The following is a 17,717-nucleotide window of genomic DNA, read 5'->3' as shown; positions in this document are numbered from 1 at the left end:
ACTCAAATAGCATATATTGTTTATGAATTCATATAGTAAATGTATAAAAACATTTGTGGTAATGATATGCACCAATTTCAGGATGGTGGTTTCCTATGGAAGGGAAGGAGAAAGCACAGTGAGAATAAAGCTTTAACTGTACCTGGAACATTTTACTTTAAAAAAAATCTGTTATATTACCTTTAGTTTATTTTATTATTTTAAATGTTTCATAATTTAAAACTATAGTTCCCATCATCTACCTCCATATTCTCCTGGCAAGACAACCTGAGCCAGGTTCTAGGATTTATCCTAACTTCAAAACTTCTGTTCACTCTGATCTTATGTCTCCATTTAATAACTTGGTTGCTGATTCATACGATTGATTCCTCTCTTTTCATTGAACCTGAGGTCCTTGGTAACTAAGGAGTTGATCCAGGAATGTAAGCTTCCCTTGTTTGGGCCATTTCTCTTCCTCAACTGATGTCCTACTTCTGCACCCATATGGATAGAGATTATTTTATTTGTTGATACACATTCTTAGTTCCTGCCAGCTGTCAGCCTGGATTTCTGAGTGTCTCCGGAGCCTAGGTTCCCTGAGCTTGGATTCGTCTGCTTTTTGGATAACCTCTTATACTTGTTGTTAGATCCTTTGACACCTGCTGCATTCATGAACTATTTTGGGGATATGGAACTCTGAGTTCCAGATTGGATTTCCACCCAGCTCTGTTGTCTAAAACCTGTCCCAATCTAGTGGATGAGTGTAATAGATAGCCCAGCTAAGAGTGATGAAAATTCACAGCTCTCAGTACTTGCTAAGCTTTCAGACTTCCTTCCTAACCTGTGTCAGACTGATCAAATTAAATGCTCTTGAGATCCAGGCCTTCAAAATAAAAATCACTTATTAGGACACAGCTGTCTCTCTTAACCTTCCCTCACTCCTTAGACCTAAGGGTCTATAATATGTCTATATTTCTTGGAAATATAATGCTGTCTTAGAGATGACTGGGACATCATGAGTCCTCTAAGCGTACACCCAGGATGGCATGCTTCCAAGCTACTTGCCTTGTGAAATACAACATGTCAGCAGCCCTTTGCCTTAGATCTCCTGAATAGCCCTGCATTTGAACAGTGTGGTCTTTCTGCTCTCTGAAGATTCCTCTTTGGCTCTACCTAGGTGTCTTCTTCTAAGACCTCTCTGTTTATCGCACTTTTAGAGACTACTACAGCTCATGCCTGATTTACACTCATTAGCAACTGGATCACCCGCACCCTGCAGCTCCACTATCCTCAAGGCTACTAACTCTGATCCCAGAGCTCCACTTTTTGTTGCCATTCCTCACACCAAGCCTCCAGACCAGCATATGAAAAGAGAGGGCTAAAAGATATAGTGGAGCAGCAGAGATGAGTCTGCTGCCCAAACGATGCCTATTGCCTAATTCTGTGACAGAGGAAACATCAATTATAAACAACACACAGTCCCTGCCTGCCTTCAAGTAGCACAGCTGTAAAGTAGGTTGCATAGAGGCAAAGATAATGGGTGAAGCAGGAGCTAGGCAGAGTCAGTGTGGAGAAAAATTTATCCTATGGAGGCTTCCTGCCAAATGCCTTTTCAGGAGGTCTCAGGGAGAGTCAGAGCCTTGGGGATAGGAGGTGATGCCACTTCCTCCAAGTGGACGAATTAGTTTTCTAGACACCAGATGGCAGTAGACATCTCAGCATTATGGGATTCTGCATCTTCTGTGTAGGGCAGTGGCCAAGGACTCCAAATGACAAGCGGAGATGAGATGGTAGGCTCTCAGCTGTGGTCTTCTGCTTGTATACCATTTACTGAAGTACTGGAGATTTTTCCAGTGCATCCAAGAATCTTGTATGACATGAACTATGTATTCCTAAATATCTTTTATTAGTGTGAAGGGTGGGACTTGAATTTGGCAGGATAAAGGAGAGGCTGTTAGATTTGAGAGCTGTAGAATTTGAGAGCATTTAGGAGCTGTAGTTGTAGCTCACCAATATGATAGGCTTAATGCTGAGAAGATGAGAAGGGTGCCATGTAGCTTTGTGAAAGGTTGTAAGGAGTGAAATTACCAGGATGTTACTGAGATTAGTAACATGCCAATAGGGTTGCCCCTGGGTACCACTGCTGACATAACATTTGAAGGTCACTTTGGCTTCCCTGAGAAAGCTTGTCAGTTACCCTTTGGGGCTTAGAATTCCTCAACATATTCTATAGCTACAGACACTGACAAAGAGGAATAAATCCAAGAAGCACCTTGGTTAGAAAATGTAGTTCATGTATATTTGATATTCTGAGGTACGGGTGGATGACATTTAAATAAACAATTTAGATGGTGGGAAGGAGAAATGACCAATTAGTTACCTTGGTAGTGGGAAGAGTGAGGCTGAAGATATAGCTTTAGGGTCTGGGTGGTTATTTCTGTCTGGCTAGCAGTCTGGGGTGGTATCCGAGACAGGTCCATTTTGACCTGGCAGGTTAAAAAAGGGTCTGTCTAAAGCAGGATATAAATAGGATGTCATTATAACTTAGTTTATGAACAGATTTTTTTGAGAAAGAAAAGAGGCATTAATAACAGCAAAAACTGTGATTATACCAGGATTGTGTATGATTGTACCAGGCAAAAACAGGATGTAAAGTGACCCTGAATATAAATACTGGGGCCTGGCAGGGAGGGAGTGGTCCTCAGACTGGAGCAATTTTGTTGATGCCTTTATAGAGGTAAAACATGACCAATATGAGTATCCCAGTGGCTCCTGGCATAGGTGGAAGTGAGCCACTTGTTATTGGAACAGCCATGAAGTTGGTGTTATATCACTGAGAGGCAGGGTGTTTAATGAGGAAATCCGTCATGAAGGTGGCCTAGGGAAACTGAATGCTTGGCAGGGGGCACAGAAAGCCTTTGGCTTCTCCCAGCAGGTGTTTGTTCTTACGTATATCTTGTACATCATTACATCCTGTAACTTTTACCTTTGACCTGCAGGTATCAGAAATCGTGAGTCAGGGAAAGTAGAACCCAAGTTGGCCGAGGTGAACAAATGAACAGAGGGCAGGATTCATGACAATCTTCTATGGCTTGCAGGTAATTTGAGAGAGACTTCTCCCTGAGGGCAGGTGGAGGATTTGCTTGGTCTCTTCATATATTATTGCCATTTCAGGAGGAGGGACAGGAGGTGGAATACAGGCTGGATCAGAGGACGGAACATTGTGGTGTCACAAAACCCTGTCCCCAGGGGAGGTGGTGAATCAGATTGTTAAAAACAAGGAGAGGAAGCATTTGCCGCGTCCTGGCAGAAGGGACTGGTGTACAGGTTCCGAATGGTATCTGAGAATCAATTATTTCTGCAGAAAGAGCTCTCTGTTTGCAAAATGGCATTGTCCGGTCGTGTTTTAATGAAGGGATGCTGTGGCAGAAAGCTGCATTGACTTTTTCGGTAGAGACCAGGTAGAAATGCAAGCACTTCAGAGGATGCTGGTGTGGAGAGGTAATAATGATCCAGAATCGAATAGGATAATGTACATTTCGGCAGACGTCAGCTGAGGACATTTGTTCCTCTTGGAACTTAGCTGAATTCTTAGAATCACGTAAAGTGAGCAAGAAATGTTCATGATAATTAAGAACAGTTATAAAAAATTCAGACTAATATTGAAGTTGGCAGGGCACAGGGTTTGAAACTAAAGCCCAAGTAGTACCTTGTAAAATGTTGACTTCTCTTTCCCATAAAAGAATGACATTTCCTCAAGCCATACACAAAAGGTGGTGTGGTATTCTATCATATTTTATTTATTGTACATCTTATTTTCATCAAGAGTTTATACAGGAGTTTCAGAATAGCTACTGACCATCTGAAAAAGAGAGCAAGAATTACAGGTGGTTAGAGTGTAAAACAGGACCTCTGTAGGAATCTTGTTACACCCATTATGCCCTGCCTTTAGGCCTGATGTTTCGAGATGACAAGATCTTTGTAAGAATCTCATTACAGCAACTGATAAGGATAGCAAGCAACCTGCAAATCAAATGTGAGATAAGGACAGGCTTTAAAAAGGAAGAACTTTTAAATCAATTTAGAAATAAGAGCAAAATATGACAAAGTCAGAGATTAGGCCCTTACCAATTTGGGCTCTAAAAAGCGTATCTTAAAAATAAATTGCATGAGCATGAGGAAGTGAAGCTCAATGTGAGTACTTAGTCCAAAAAAAAAGAATACAAAAGAACAAGATATAAAAATTAAAAATTGCACATAGCTCAAGAAATTTGACATCCACTATTTATAAAGATAACCCATTGCATTCTAAGACACTGCTAATTATCTTCCGCTTTATATTTGAACTCAGATCTACTCCCTTCCCTCTGGAAGAACAGAAGTCTAAGACATTTCTTGTATGACAGTATTTCGACTTCAGTTTATTATATCCCTGTGAATCTTCCCTTCTCCAAGTGAAATACACAGGTGAAATTTTACCTATGACATATTTTCTTACCCCCTCACCTCTGGTCATATCTCACTGGTTAATGCAGGTGTGGACTGACTAGCTTAGAGTAGAGTAGGGCCACCACCTCTTTTGTTCTGAGCATCATACTAGCATTCATGTAGCCTAAGGTTGCATTTTTATATTTCGGTAGCCACATCCTTCAGAGGAAGAGGATAGTGCTAACCATGAAGTGATGTAGGCCAGTAAAGCAGAGATGGTGGGTTGCTTTGAAGTTCATGAGAACTGACTATGAGGACTCCTAGTTATCTTCTGGAAGGTTGGCTGATTTCACAGGTTTCATTGCGGCGAAGAGGAGCAAATCCGTTTTAGGACAACCCCAGGGGATCCAAAGCAAATAGGGATCAAAACTTGTACGGGGGGCTTCCCTGGTGGCGCAGTGGTTGAGAGTCCACCTACCGATGCAGGGGGCGCGGGTTCGTGCCGTGGAGCGGCTGGTCCTGTGAGCCATGGCCGTTGAGCCTGCGCGTCCGGAGCCTGTGCTCCGCAACGGGAGAGGCCACAACCGTGAGAGGCCTGCGCACCGCAAACAAACAAACAAACAAACAAAAAACTAGTGTGGGGCTAGACTAGACATCTCTAGCACAATTTAATGGCTTAAAATCCCACAACGAACAGGGATTTCTTAAAGCTGAGGAAGCATTCAGGGTATCTTAAAAGTTCTGTGATTTTTCAGCCTAGATTTTTACTACAGTGTTTAATGCTTCTGGGGCCAGAAGTAGGCATGCAGTATTCATCTTTCGCATGTATGAGTATTACCTACTTTTAAAGATTTAATCACATAAGGATATTTCTGTTGAATTTCATGTGAGTTAACTAATGAATACGGATGCTCTTATCTCATGTTAAGTTAATGTTTCATTTGAAAAGCAAAGCAGCCAAGCAACAAGGAATGATAGTCCCAGGAACAACTTGTTCTAGGATCTGTTTTCTCTTGTCATAAGGTTATGACAATATTCAAAGGACTTCCCTTGCCCTTTAGATACCTAATCCAGGGTAAGTCATCTAATATCCTTTTTTATGTAGTAAACATATATGCTGTTGGCTCATATGAAGAGGAAGTCTATTTCACCTTTTGCAAACGACATTTTTGAAAAGTTGTACATAAATGTTTTTGTAAGTTATTTTTCCATTTAATTATACTAAATGCTTTAAAAATTCTTGATTACATTTGTGCTTCCCTGAATTAGAAAGGTCTGTAACATAAGTGTTTTATGAACCTTTGCTCTTCTATTTTATAATTAACTCTCTGCCAACTATTTAAAATCAGCAGGGCATTGATATTTTAAAAACTGTCTTATGAAGTAATTACATTTAGACGTGATTATTTGTTTTTGAAATTCAAACAATACACATTATGTTTTCTTAAAAGATGGTATATCTGTATTTTACATATTGGAAGTTAAGTTAGTAATTTAGCTATACCTATGATGTTTTAAATCAGAAGAATTATTATATGTGAGTAGGATATATAATAGTACTCAAATTTATTTTGCTAATTCAAGATGTCTAATTTGGAGTGGCACTTCTGAATTATCACCTGTATTATTCACTTATATATACATATATATACACATATATATATGTATATATATAAACATTACTGGGATAAACCATAATTGAAAAGAATGTTTAAAAAAGAATGTCTGGGGCTTCCCTGGTGGCGCAGTGGTTGAGAGTCCGCCTGCTGATGCAGGGGACACGGGTTTGTGCCCTGGTCCGGGAAGATCCCACATGCTGCGGAGCGGCTGGGCCCGTGAGCCATGGCTGCTGAGCCTGCGCGTCCGGAGCCTGTGCTCCGCAACGGGAGAGGCCACAACAGTGAGAGGCCTGCGTACCGCAAAAAAAAAAAAAAAAAAAAAGAATGTCTGTTATGTGTATAACTGAGTCACTTTGCTGTACAGCAGAGATTGGCACAGCATTGTAAATCAACTCCAATAAAAAAGAAATTACTAGGTATCATGTTATAAGAATGGTTAAGATGAGTTTTATTCAAGAGACTCACTACAAAAGAGTAAAGTAAGTATAAGTCATAAACGATACAACAGACTGTGGTGTAATATACATGCTAGTAAAACAGTCACGAATGAGAAACTTCACCCTTTAAATTTAAAAAGCATTTTTGTTTTTAAATGGATGATGAAATTATAATTTTCAGATTTTCCCACTTTCCAAATGTTTTACGTTGGTTTATTATTACTAAATAATGTTTGTAAAGCAACCACCAGCAAAGGTAGTCTGCTCTATTATCTTTTCCTGTATCCTTTGTAGTCAAAAGGTCATTAGGAGGATTACAATGAGTAGCTAGCTTTGTGCAGCACGCCTAGGTCTGTGGAAAGGTAGAACCAGATTGAACCAGCTAATTTTAGTCAGAACTATGACATTTAGTGCCCCCAGTGATCAAGAACAAGTCATTCATCCGTGCTGGGCCATAATTCTTTCATGCGCTGATAAACCAAACGTCTTGGCTCCGTCAGGCTATGTAAACAAATGAAAGCAACATTTCCATTAAATAGCAAAATTACTTTGGAGGAGACCCCACTAGCTACTAACCTGATTGCTAGAAATTAGCCCACTAGAATGTGTCCTGGGGACATGTGAGGCTTTCCCAGGCATAATGTTAGGTGCACTTAGACACAGCCTGTGTTCTCTGACTTGTCACTCTGCTGCCTCAGCTTCACTGTACACCACTGGCCTTCCCCTCTCTACACCCCCTTCTGCAGGGAGCGTGGGCAGGGGACAGGTGTGTCCCCTGCTACACCATCTCAAGCATGGGACAGGCTTTCTACTAATTCCCTTTGCCACAGCACAGATTGGGCTTACAACATTTATCAAGACTTTACTGAAGATTCCTGGTGTGAAAAAAAAGATTAAAGAAAACAATTTAGGTGATACAAATAAACTACCTCTTCATGAAGCAGACGGTCTCCATTTGGAGAACTGCCAAATGGAGTGGAAGCCAGGAAGCTTTTTATAGAATAAAGAATAAAGAACACGGAAAAGAAAAATAGAAAATATCTGATTGGGGGGCCACAGAGTTGATCTTGCTTGGGGAGAGAAGGAACACGGAAATAAGTCCAGAGTTGGCTTGGCATTTGGGGATTGGCTGACTGGATATACTGTTTCTGGTCTAGTGGACAATGTACAGGGACATGAAAGTTCTCTAAGGTTTGGTTTGCCGAGGTGGCACCGTGGGCCCAAGAGCCTCCATCGTGAGCCTAAAATTTAGTTCAATTCTAGTAAAACAGGTAAACTAGAACTCCTTTCCTTCCTTTCTTCCTTCCTTCCTTTCTCCCTTTCTTCTTCCTCCTCCCTGTTCCTTCCTTCTCTCCTCCTACTTCTCCCCTCCCTCCTCCCCCCTCTCTCCCTCCTCCTCCTTTTCTCTCTCTCTTTCTCTTTCTTCCTCCCTCTCTCCCTCCCTTCCTTCCTTCGAATAGCTATTGAATAACTACTAACACCCGCTATGTACCAGGCACGTATAACTAAAAACAGATGTGGTTCTTGCTCAGGGATCCTACTATCTAGCAGAGGATAGAGACAGACATTAACCAAATAATGACTCCAATAGAAATCATTGTAAGTTGATGAATGCTTTGAAGAAAAAGTAGAGAGTCCTTAGTCTGGGGAGTTAGGACAAGAGTTCTTGAGGAAATGAGAGTAGAGCAGGATGCTGAAGGATTCATGGGCATTCAGAGGCTAAGGGGGGATGGAGAGAGAAAGCACATTACTACTGAAGGAACAGCCTGTGGGAAGGCCCTGAAGCAGGGAGGGTCTGGCCCTATTTCAAGCAACCGAAAGGAAGACTTGTCCAAGAAGGAGAATGATATCAGAGCAGAGGAGAAAGTTAGGAAGATCGTGGGCCGAACCATAATAAGCCACTGAATGGTTTTAAACAGGGGAGTGACGTGGTCAGATGTGAATTACCCAAGTAGAAATGCCAACCCTCTGGGGATAGAGTGCACATATTTCAAACTGCAGGCAAGAAAGACGAAGCTAGGAGAAGAAGTAGCTGTGCTAGGAAAAAAAAAAAATATGGACTTTGTAAACTGGATATGTTTTATTTTTTAAAGTATTAAAAAAGAATAAGCAACATCCACACAAAACTTGTACACAAATATTCAAAGCAGCATTATTCAGATAGGCAAAAAGTGGAAACAATCCAATGCCTATTAACTGATAAGTTGATACATAAAATGTGCTATATCTATACAATGGAATCACGATTGGGCAATAAAAAGAAATGAAGTACTGATAAATGCTACAACAGGGTTGACCTTTAAAAACATTATGTGAGTGAAGTGAGACACAAAAGACCACATATTGGATAATTTTGTTAATATGAAATTTCCAGAATAGGCAAATTTATAAACGCATAAATAGATTAGTCATTGCTTAGGGCTGGGGACAAGGTGGAGGATTGACGTCGCTAATGGGTATGGGGTTTCTTTCGTGGGGGAAAAAACTGTTCTAAAATAAGATTTTGGTGATGATTACACAACTCTGGGACTCTACCAAAACCACTGAACTGTACATTTTAACTGGGTGACTTGTACTGTATGTGGATTATAGCTCAATAAAGCTGTTAAAAAAGAAAATAAAAACAATCCAGGAACTAGGGACACCTGTAGAAATGGATTTCAACCCTAATTTCTTCTCACTTTATATTCGTTGGATTCAAAATAATGGTAGCTGGCAAGAGACACCACAGTGACTGTCTTGCTAGTGTGACTTGGGAGGATTTATGGCTGTATTAATTTAGGTTAGAATGGTAGAGTTGAGCCCATTGTTCATCTAAATTAGCAGTAGCAAGCAGCTGTTTCAGTTAATCATTATAAGGACTGCAAACAGCACTCAAAGGAGTACTCAGTTCCTTCAGCAGTTTAAAAGAATGATCTTAATGTGTTAAAATAATACCTTTTCTCTTTCAGCACTTTTCCTTTCAAAAAAAAACGCTACAATGTTTCTTGAAATCTTATTTTCATTAAAACCGAGGTGTTAAGTTTACAATATTGCTCCAGATCTTTTAAACATTTCTTTTCCAGTTCTTAAATCTTGATTAGGAAAATGTGCATCATTATTTACTAAATACTACATAGGTTCAAAATAGCTACAGAGAAAGGGAGTATGAGGCTGAGCAGGTGGCAATGCTTCCGTTTTCACACTCTGAGAAGGCCAAGGTTTCTTAGGGAAACGTTCCTGGTATCTGTATTAATCAGTTTCATAGTTCCTCAGCTGGTGTGTGCGCGCGCGCGCGCGCACTTCCGATTTCATTTGGCATGTGCTGACGACTCTGTTAGGTTTTCATAAAAATTCATTTCATTGCCCTTTTCAGCTTCCGTCTTGCTGGTGTGTGCATGCCAAAGTGTAATTCAGGCTTAACCACTTTGCGTGTAGGTTAGTTCATTGCCTTGTTTTATGTATGAGGAAGCTGAGATTCAAGGATGATAAGGTACTTTGATTTGGTTGAGTCACCCGTTAATGAGTTCTTCCAGTTGGAACTCAGGTCTCCTGATTTCTGTTTCTGTTAGTGAAACATCTTCATTTTCTAGCCTTCAACCTCTATCTTTTCAAATCTTATACTTAGGAATAAATATCTGCATTGAACATCATTTTATGTTGGTTTTTCTTAGAACTGACTTTTGGACAGAAGAGGTGGTTATCTGTGTGTTGTAAATGGAGGAAAACAAATCAAAGGTGACTTTCCTTTTGGGCCGTTCATTTTCCCAAGTAAAAAAATTTCCCATTTCTTTCTCCAACTGTAATTAAACAGCAGTAACTGAAGGATATCTAGATGTTCTTAACAAAAGGTGGCAAACAGAACCAGGACTCTGACCTAATGGATTTTAGAATAGGAATGTCAAGGTCATTGGAAATTAAAAATTTTCAGGAGTCTCTCTTACATAGATTACAAATCTCCTAATCTCCCTGCTTCCTCTGTGGTCTCCTTAAGATCCATTCTCCGCAGCGAAGAGCTTAAAAAAAATTAAACCATAGTTGTCTCTCCCCTATTTAAAACTCTCCAGTGCTTTCCACTGCACTCAGAATAAACTCCCTAATTCCTTTATTGGCTTACAAAGCCCTACAGGATGTAACCAATGCTTGTTTACTTCTCCAAGCGCATTTCCAAGCTTATTTCCTCTTACTTTCTCATACCTTCCCCCTCAAACCCTATTTAGGGCCTTTGAATTAGCTGTATCCTTTGCCTGGAATGCTCTTCCCTCTGATATTTGCACGCCTGTTAAGCCAACCACTTCTTAAATGTCTCCTCCTCAAAAGGGTCACCCCATCACAGTCACCATCACATCATTCACTGTATTTCCTCTGCACGGAGCTTAACACTAACAGACATTTTTCTCCCCTCCCCCCCATAAGCTCCCTAGAACCTAGATTTATCTGTCTTCGAGCTTCGAGGCAGCTCAATCAAGAGCCTGGAGGAGTGCCTAACATATGTAGGAGCTCAACAAAAATTTGTTAAATAAAGAAATGAACATACGAATATACCCTTTCTTCCCTGCCCCTTTCTCCCAACCAGGGCAAAACTCATAATGAGGATACATCTATCAGGTATTTCCACCCTTGAGGGATAGATGTCTTCGAGGAGACTGCAACATCACTGGATTCGCCCTTCTGATTCTACCTTGTTTCTACGTATTAGCTTTTCACCTAGAGCTTGGTTTCTCCGTGACCAGTGCTTTTATTTCCCGATTCCGATATCGCGTAACGACGGAAGGGTGAGCACTAGGGCCCGGAGACCCCTTGATGCTAATTGTTGAGGTTAGGATAGGGCAGTTGGCCTGGCGCGCTGTGAGTGATCCTCCCTAGAGATGCTGGGGAGAAGGGGCGGAGCTATCCCAAAGGATGAGCCTTTCTTGGGCCGTCCGATCTGGTGGGGCTGCCGCTATGAGAAGGGCCCCGGGAATCAGAAGAAAACAAAGCTAGCCTGGGGCGAAGAGGGAGCCCAGCTGACCCCAGGCGGTAAAACCAAGGGGACGAAGGAAAGGTGGCAGGCCCTTAAACCAAAACTGCAGAAAGAAAGCCAAGACTTGTATATTTTGCCAGAGGAAAGGGTTAAACAGTTTCCAAGGTAACGGGCCAGGAAGCGCGCAAGACGTCTGCAGCAGGTTCGAAGGTCAGCCTCGAGTTTAAAGCTCCCCTGGCCCAGCGGATTCTGGCCAATGAGGGGCAGCTGGGCGTGGTCACATGATGCGCGGGGCGGTCCTGCTAGCTGCCCTGGAGCACGTGGGAAGGTTTTTCCTGTTCCTTTTTTCCTTTTTAAAAAAGCCCACCCACTTTTGCGCGGGCTTTGGCGCGGGGTTCTTCTCGCGAGAGGCGTGCCACCCTCTCGCGTGAGTGAGTGGGAGGCGTGAGGACTAGGAGGTGTTGCGGGCTGGAGTTGCTGCGGCGGAAGCCGGGGGTGGGCCGGCCGGGGGCGGGCCGCGGGGCGGGGAGGGGGGGGAGGGCTGGGGGGCCGCTGCGGGAGTGGGCGCCCGCCTGCTCTGCAGCTCGTGCGGCTGGTCGTTGCGGGCCGGTGACATGCCTGTGAGCTGTGGAGGCTGCGGCCCCCAGGTGAGCCGGGCGCGGATCCGCCCGCGGCGTGAGCAGCGCCGTTGGCTGGGGTGGAGGCGGGGTGTAGGGCCGCGGTGGATATAGCGGCCTGGCTCGGGCGCCGCAGCCCCTCCGTCTACCCGCAGTCCCTGCCCGACTTCGGAGCTGCCCAGAGCTGCGCCTTCGTACGGCGGTGGGAGGAGGGCGGGAGGAGCGGGGCGGAGGTAGGAAGCTCGAGGCACCGGGCCGTGGGGGAGGGGTGTCCTCGGGCTGGAGATGGGTCTTCCAGGGATCCGAGTGTGGCGGCGGAGCAGCATCCCCCTTGGATGACAAGCTTAGTTTCCATCCCCAGGGTGGTCTTCAGAGCCGGGTCCGCTCCGTGCGTGCTGCTGCGTATGCTTAGTTTGTGTTCGTGGTGCGCGCACAGGAGCATATGGAGGAGGAGGACATTGCACTTTGTCCTCGAACAGCATCCTTCACTGTCAGAACCCTTGAGCCCTGGAACCAGGCACAAACCAAATCTTGTGACAGAAACGGAAAGCGTCCAGCAGCTCCTCGGAGTGTTTTGATTTGGATTTGCTGTCAGATTTTCTTCAACGCTGTTACATGGCTCAAATGCTGGCCATCAATGTTCCGAATGGATTGGGTGTACTTTTTTATTCCAGGCACTTAAACTGCTTTATTAAAAAAAGTGTATGTGACCAAAGTATTAAAAACGTTGGTAAAATGGCAGTGGCAGTAGAACCTAAACCACAGTGGTATGACGTGGTAACAGTTCTGCTTTCCCTCCTCGGAGACCTTATTAAACTGGAGGTGGTTTAGCTTAAGATGCTAAGGAAATTTCAGGGTGAGAAATACTGCTGAGGTACATACCTAATGGCTTTAGTGCAGATTGTAGTTAAAAATTCTGGTTCTCTTTTCAGCTTTGTAATTCTTCAGCCCGTTGCAAAACTCATAAGCTTTCCCTACCTTATTTCCACCTCGTTAAGGATGTTATATTGATTGATACTGATTTTGATATGTCTGGAAATAGAAAATATAGAGTACTCAGAAAATTTAGGGTACTCAGCAATGCAAAGAGGATTTTAACGTGTTATTATTATTTATGATTTTAGGATAAATGGCAGCACAGTTCCTAGCACAATCAGTGTTAGCTAAAATAGTGCCATTTAATGAATCATTTTATATACACAGTCACGTTTTTCAGTTAGTATGCTGGTTATGCATACTTATTTATGGTCCTTCTGGCAGAACTGACCCAAAGGTTGACAGTGAATTTCACTGTTAGTTGTAGCTGTGACTAACAGTTTATAAGTGATCAGAGAATGTAAGGCAGTCAGAACAAATGGATTCCCAGGCAGAACTTGTAGTGATGAGTGTCTGTACCCACATAGCTGCACTACTAATAAGGGCCTAGTGGTTTACCTCCAGGCTAATGATATTTCCCAGCTGTTGAGGATATGGGACTTGCCGAAGTCCCTGAACCACAGTGAGAAATTCTCTGGCTTCTGAACTCCTGGGATAAGTCTAGAAGCTGAAGAAGTCTTCCTTTGCCTTTTGAGGCTGGTAAAAGGATAGTACGTTTAAGTTGTTTTTCTTTTTTTAATTAAAAAAAATTCCAGGAATTTAATGTCTGGGAAAGTAAATCAAACCAAATCAGATGATACATTTTAGGTTATTCTTAGGAAAATTTCTAGTTATAAATAGGCAGTGGAGCTGTCTATACTTGGAGAAAATGTGAAAAACTTCAGCAGTGTCTTTTTGAGAATGGGCGAAAGAGACCTGTTATAGAGTTAAGAAGTTCTCTGCCATTTCATCTTGGCAAACTGATTCTCGGGGACAGAAAACCGGAATTTTTTGCTGGTCTTTATCACCGTTTGGCAAGGGTTTCAAGCTTAGGATGTAGATACTTGTTTCATAGTGCCTTTGAAAAGTAATTGAAGTCACTTGGGGAAGGATAAATATTTAGGTAAGCTGAATTATCCTTTTTCTGTTAAGTGGCTTGAATTTTAGTAGTAAAATCAGCCATTTGGAGGAAATGAGGGGTGGGACAGGTCAGGAAAAGATCTAAGCTGGCCTGGGCTTGAGTTAAGGGTGTATAAACTGGTAAAACAAGGAGACAAAAACACTTCATCAATTTAAGAACAAACCAAACAGATCTGCCACTCATCTTTATATATATACAAGTTTATTTTATTATAAAATACTAGCATAAAGGCATTTGAAATGTATAGGTTAGAGACTGGACAGAAGAAAAGTTAACATTTTTGGATTAATATGAGAATGTTTCATGGGGAAAAAAATAAGATAAATGGCATAGAGGCTTGGAATGGATTGGATGTTATGTGAATGAAAATGAGGTACCGTGTAAAAGAGTTTGTGTTTGGGAGTCCAGCAGATCTGTTCCTTGATGTTAGTGGAGCTCTTTTTCTTCATCCCTGATAGGAGAGCTAAAAACCTCAAAGTTACTGTGAAGCACATAGTGACTGCTTACCCAGTGTTTTTCTTTGACCTCTTCTGATGTCTTGAGATTATTTGGCTGCAAGGAACAGAAACCATTTGAATTAACTTACTTAAAAAGGGCGTTTGTCCTACAGTTGCAGGACTGCCTCTGAAGCCCAGCTCAGCGTCCTGGAAACCAGAACATCTTGAGGCAGTTACTCTGCCAGTTTTTCTCTGAAAACACATGACATAGTCTTGTGTCTCTAGGACTCTGTAATGTCTGTTACAGTTTCTTTCAGATTGACTCTCTTTAAAGCTCTTGGTTTCTGCTTCCCCATACCTTTGGTTTGCATGAAACTTTGGTTTGCTGTGGTGACAACACAAGATATTTTGATTTTGTAGCATGGTTCTCAACAAATATCTCCATATCTTAATTCTGAAATTTCTGGAGAGATACTTCAGTTGGTCAGGTACCTACTTGTAGTCCAGTTGGCTGAGGGTGGGGGAAGATGGAAATGGGAAAACGGGTGGGGGAGGAGATGTAGGTGTGTCTCACAGTTTGTACTTTTTCACACTGGGTACTGCAGGTTCTCTAGTGCAGGGGGTGTGAACAAGGGGAGAAAAGGTGGGTACTTCTGGTGTACTTCTAACATCCTGCAGTTTTGAGTTTTTCCCTAGTACTGCGCTAAATTTGCTCTCAGCAATGATCTCCTTCAGGACAGATTCTCCTAGGTGTGTGAGGGCAAATTATGTAAATGTTTTGTGCCTCAGTTTTCTTACGTGTAAAATGGGTGTAATAACAGCACCTTCTGTTGTGAAAAACATGGCGTGACTGTGACTGAGGGCAAGCTGTGTGGCGGGTCCTGTGGCGTGGACTCCTGCAGCGTTTGGAGAAGGAAGGATATCATTCCTGCCCTCAGGAGTTTACAAGTCTACTGCTGACCACTCCATACTTAAAACCGTTTCTTGACTTCAGTGACACCTAAATTTTGAATCTCTACCTCACCTGCTTTGACTGCCACTTACTTGTGGTTCTTTGTTTACCTGCCGGGAACCCTTTATCGTGGTTGTCCTCTTAGATTCTCTTGATCCTCTGTTTTTTCCCTGTCTCTAGGATCAGCTTTCAAGCTCTGGATATGCGCACGATTCCTAGAGTAACATCTCTAGCTCTCACCGCGCCAACTGAATGTATTTTTTAGGGTGCCCTTTGGATAGTACCTTGACATAAAATAATGCTGTCTGCCAGTTATTTCTTCTAGCTCCCCAAGCGTGAAACCTAGAAATTATCTTCCACACTCTTCCTGTTTTTATGCCTCATGTATTCTGTCGGTTAATAAGTTCTGCACAGGCTTTTAGAATGTCTCCTCTGTGCCGAGCACGGGACCATCTACAAAGCAGATCCGTTCACTCATTCCTGCTGCTGGCAGCTTAGGATAGAGCCTTATTACTATTTGCAAGAGCTGCTTAAAGGCCTTTTCAGCAATATATAATCTTGTAGGTGGGAGTTATGCATAAGGTTAAGAACACTATTACCCTACCTTCTAGGAAGCATATTCACATTGAAAGCACAGCCTCAATATTTTAGGGTTTTTTTTTTAAAAGTTGTGTTTATTGTTGGTATACAGGAAACTATAGAGAAGCAAACATCTTAATAGATAATCAATTAGGTTACAGTCACATCTTTTTTACATGATCGACTATTGTTTTGAAAGACAAAGTAGTAACTGATAGCTGTGGTATTTTTAGATTTTATAAGTTAAACAGCAGGTCTGTACCCAAGGAAGAAGCTAACATTTCAGTTCCTTCTATATGAGGTACTGTTTTTAAATGTATTATTTAATTGCATTCTCATAGCCATCCTATGAAGATGAGCCTCAGCTTCCTTATCTGCAAAAAAGGGATAGCATCCCCTTTACACCACTGTTTGCTTATTAGGTTTGCTTATTATTCTGGTTTGTGATGGTTGCTCTGGGGTTTACAAGGTAACTTAGCAATATCACTTCTTGTATAGTGTAGGGACAGTGTTTTTTCAATTCCAGCACACCACATGCTGTGTGTTATTTTATCATACACTTTACTTCTAAACCCCATATTACATTGTTATTTTCAGTTTAAAGTTATTCTTTAAGGAATTAAAAAAGGAGAAAATATTTTTTTCTATTACCCTCATATTGACTCTGAGGTATTACCCTTAGCTTAGACCCAAATTTCCATCAGGTATTGTTTTTCTTTTGCCTGTGGAATTTTTTCTTTTTTGTTTTAAACAGTGATTCTAGTGATGGTTGGCTGGTGATGAATTCTCACAGCTTCTTTTAGTTCAAATTATTTTGCCTTAATTTTTGAAAGATATTTGGGTATGGATATCTGGGTTGACACTCTTTTTAGATGTTGCTCCATTGTCTTGTTTTATGGTTTGGCATAGTTTCTGATAAGAAATTTGTTGTCTGTCTCTGTTCTTCTGTATGTAATGTGTACTTTTCTGTCTGGTTGCTTTTAAGATTTTTCTCTGTATCACTGGTTTTCAGAAATTTGGTTATGATGTATATTGGTGTGGTCTTCCTCGTGTTTATTTTTCTTAGGGTTTGTTAATCTTCCTTGCATCTATCAGTTTTTGGTTTTCATCAACTTTGGGAAATTCTGAGCCATTTTGTCTTCATATATTGCCCCCTTGCCCCCCCACACACACTTTTTAGGATTCCAGTTATTCACCTTTTACAGTGGGTCATCGATGCTGCTTTGCTTGTTTTTAAGTTTCTCTGTGCAGCATTTTGGGTAGTTTCTATTGCTATATCTTTAAATTCACTGAACTTTTCTCTTCCAGTATCTAATCTGTTATTAATTGCATCTGGTATGTATTTTATTTTCATCTCTAGAAGTTCAATTTGAGTGTCTTCCCTCTTCTGTTTCTTTCCTTATCATTCCTCTCCCTTCTTAAATGTATGGAACACATTTGTTCCAATAATATAGTTTTAACATCTTTTCTGTTCATTCCATCATCTCTGTCGTTTCTGGATCTGCACTTAGTGACTTATTTCCTCCTGCTTATGGGTCATATTTTTCTCCCCTGTTGTATACCTGATAATTTTTGACTGTGTGCCAGTCATTGAATTCTATGCTATAGCTCGCTCAGTTTTGTTGTAATCCTTAGGAGTGTTGGATTTAGTTGGGGTTAATAGGTCGGTTATTTGGAATCTGTTGGGTTGTTTTGAGGCTCGCCTTTAAGCTTTGTTAGGGTGAGTCCAGA

General features: G+C 41.7%; 1 protein-coding gene across 3 annotated transcripts in view; it reads left to right on the top strand.

Annotated features, from left to right (window-relative positions):
• Window positions 1-11,791: 11,791 nt before the first annotated feature.
• The window catches only part of AKAP11 (A-kinase anchoring protein 11), a 48,396-nt gene continuing 42,470 nt past the window's right edge, over window positions 11,792-17,717 (top strand). For 2 of the 3 annotated variants that reach the window (XM_032611048.1, XM_032611046.1), the window contains exon 1: window positions 11,928-12,052. The gene's annotated coding sequence lies outside the window, so the exon portion shown is untranslated. Of the gene's footprint in view, window positions 11,833-11,927; window positions 12,053-17,717 lie in introns of those variants that run through there. The other variant, XM_032611047.1, reaches the window with a different exon arrangement.

The sequence above is a fragment of the Phocoena sinus genome, chromosome 18, assembly GCF_008692025.1.
Source record: "Phocoena sinus isolate mPhoSin1 chromosome 18, mPhoSin1.pri, whole genome shotgun sequence".
Classification (NCBI taxonomy): Eukaryota; Metazoa; Chordata; class Mammalia; order Artiodactyla; family Phocoenidae; genus Phocoena; species Phocoena sinus.
Note: the sequence above shows the minus strand (reverse complement) of the source record. Positions and strands in the feature narration are given on the sequence as shown.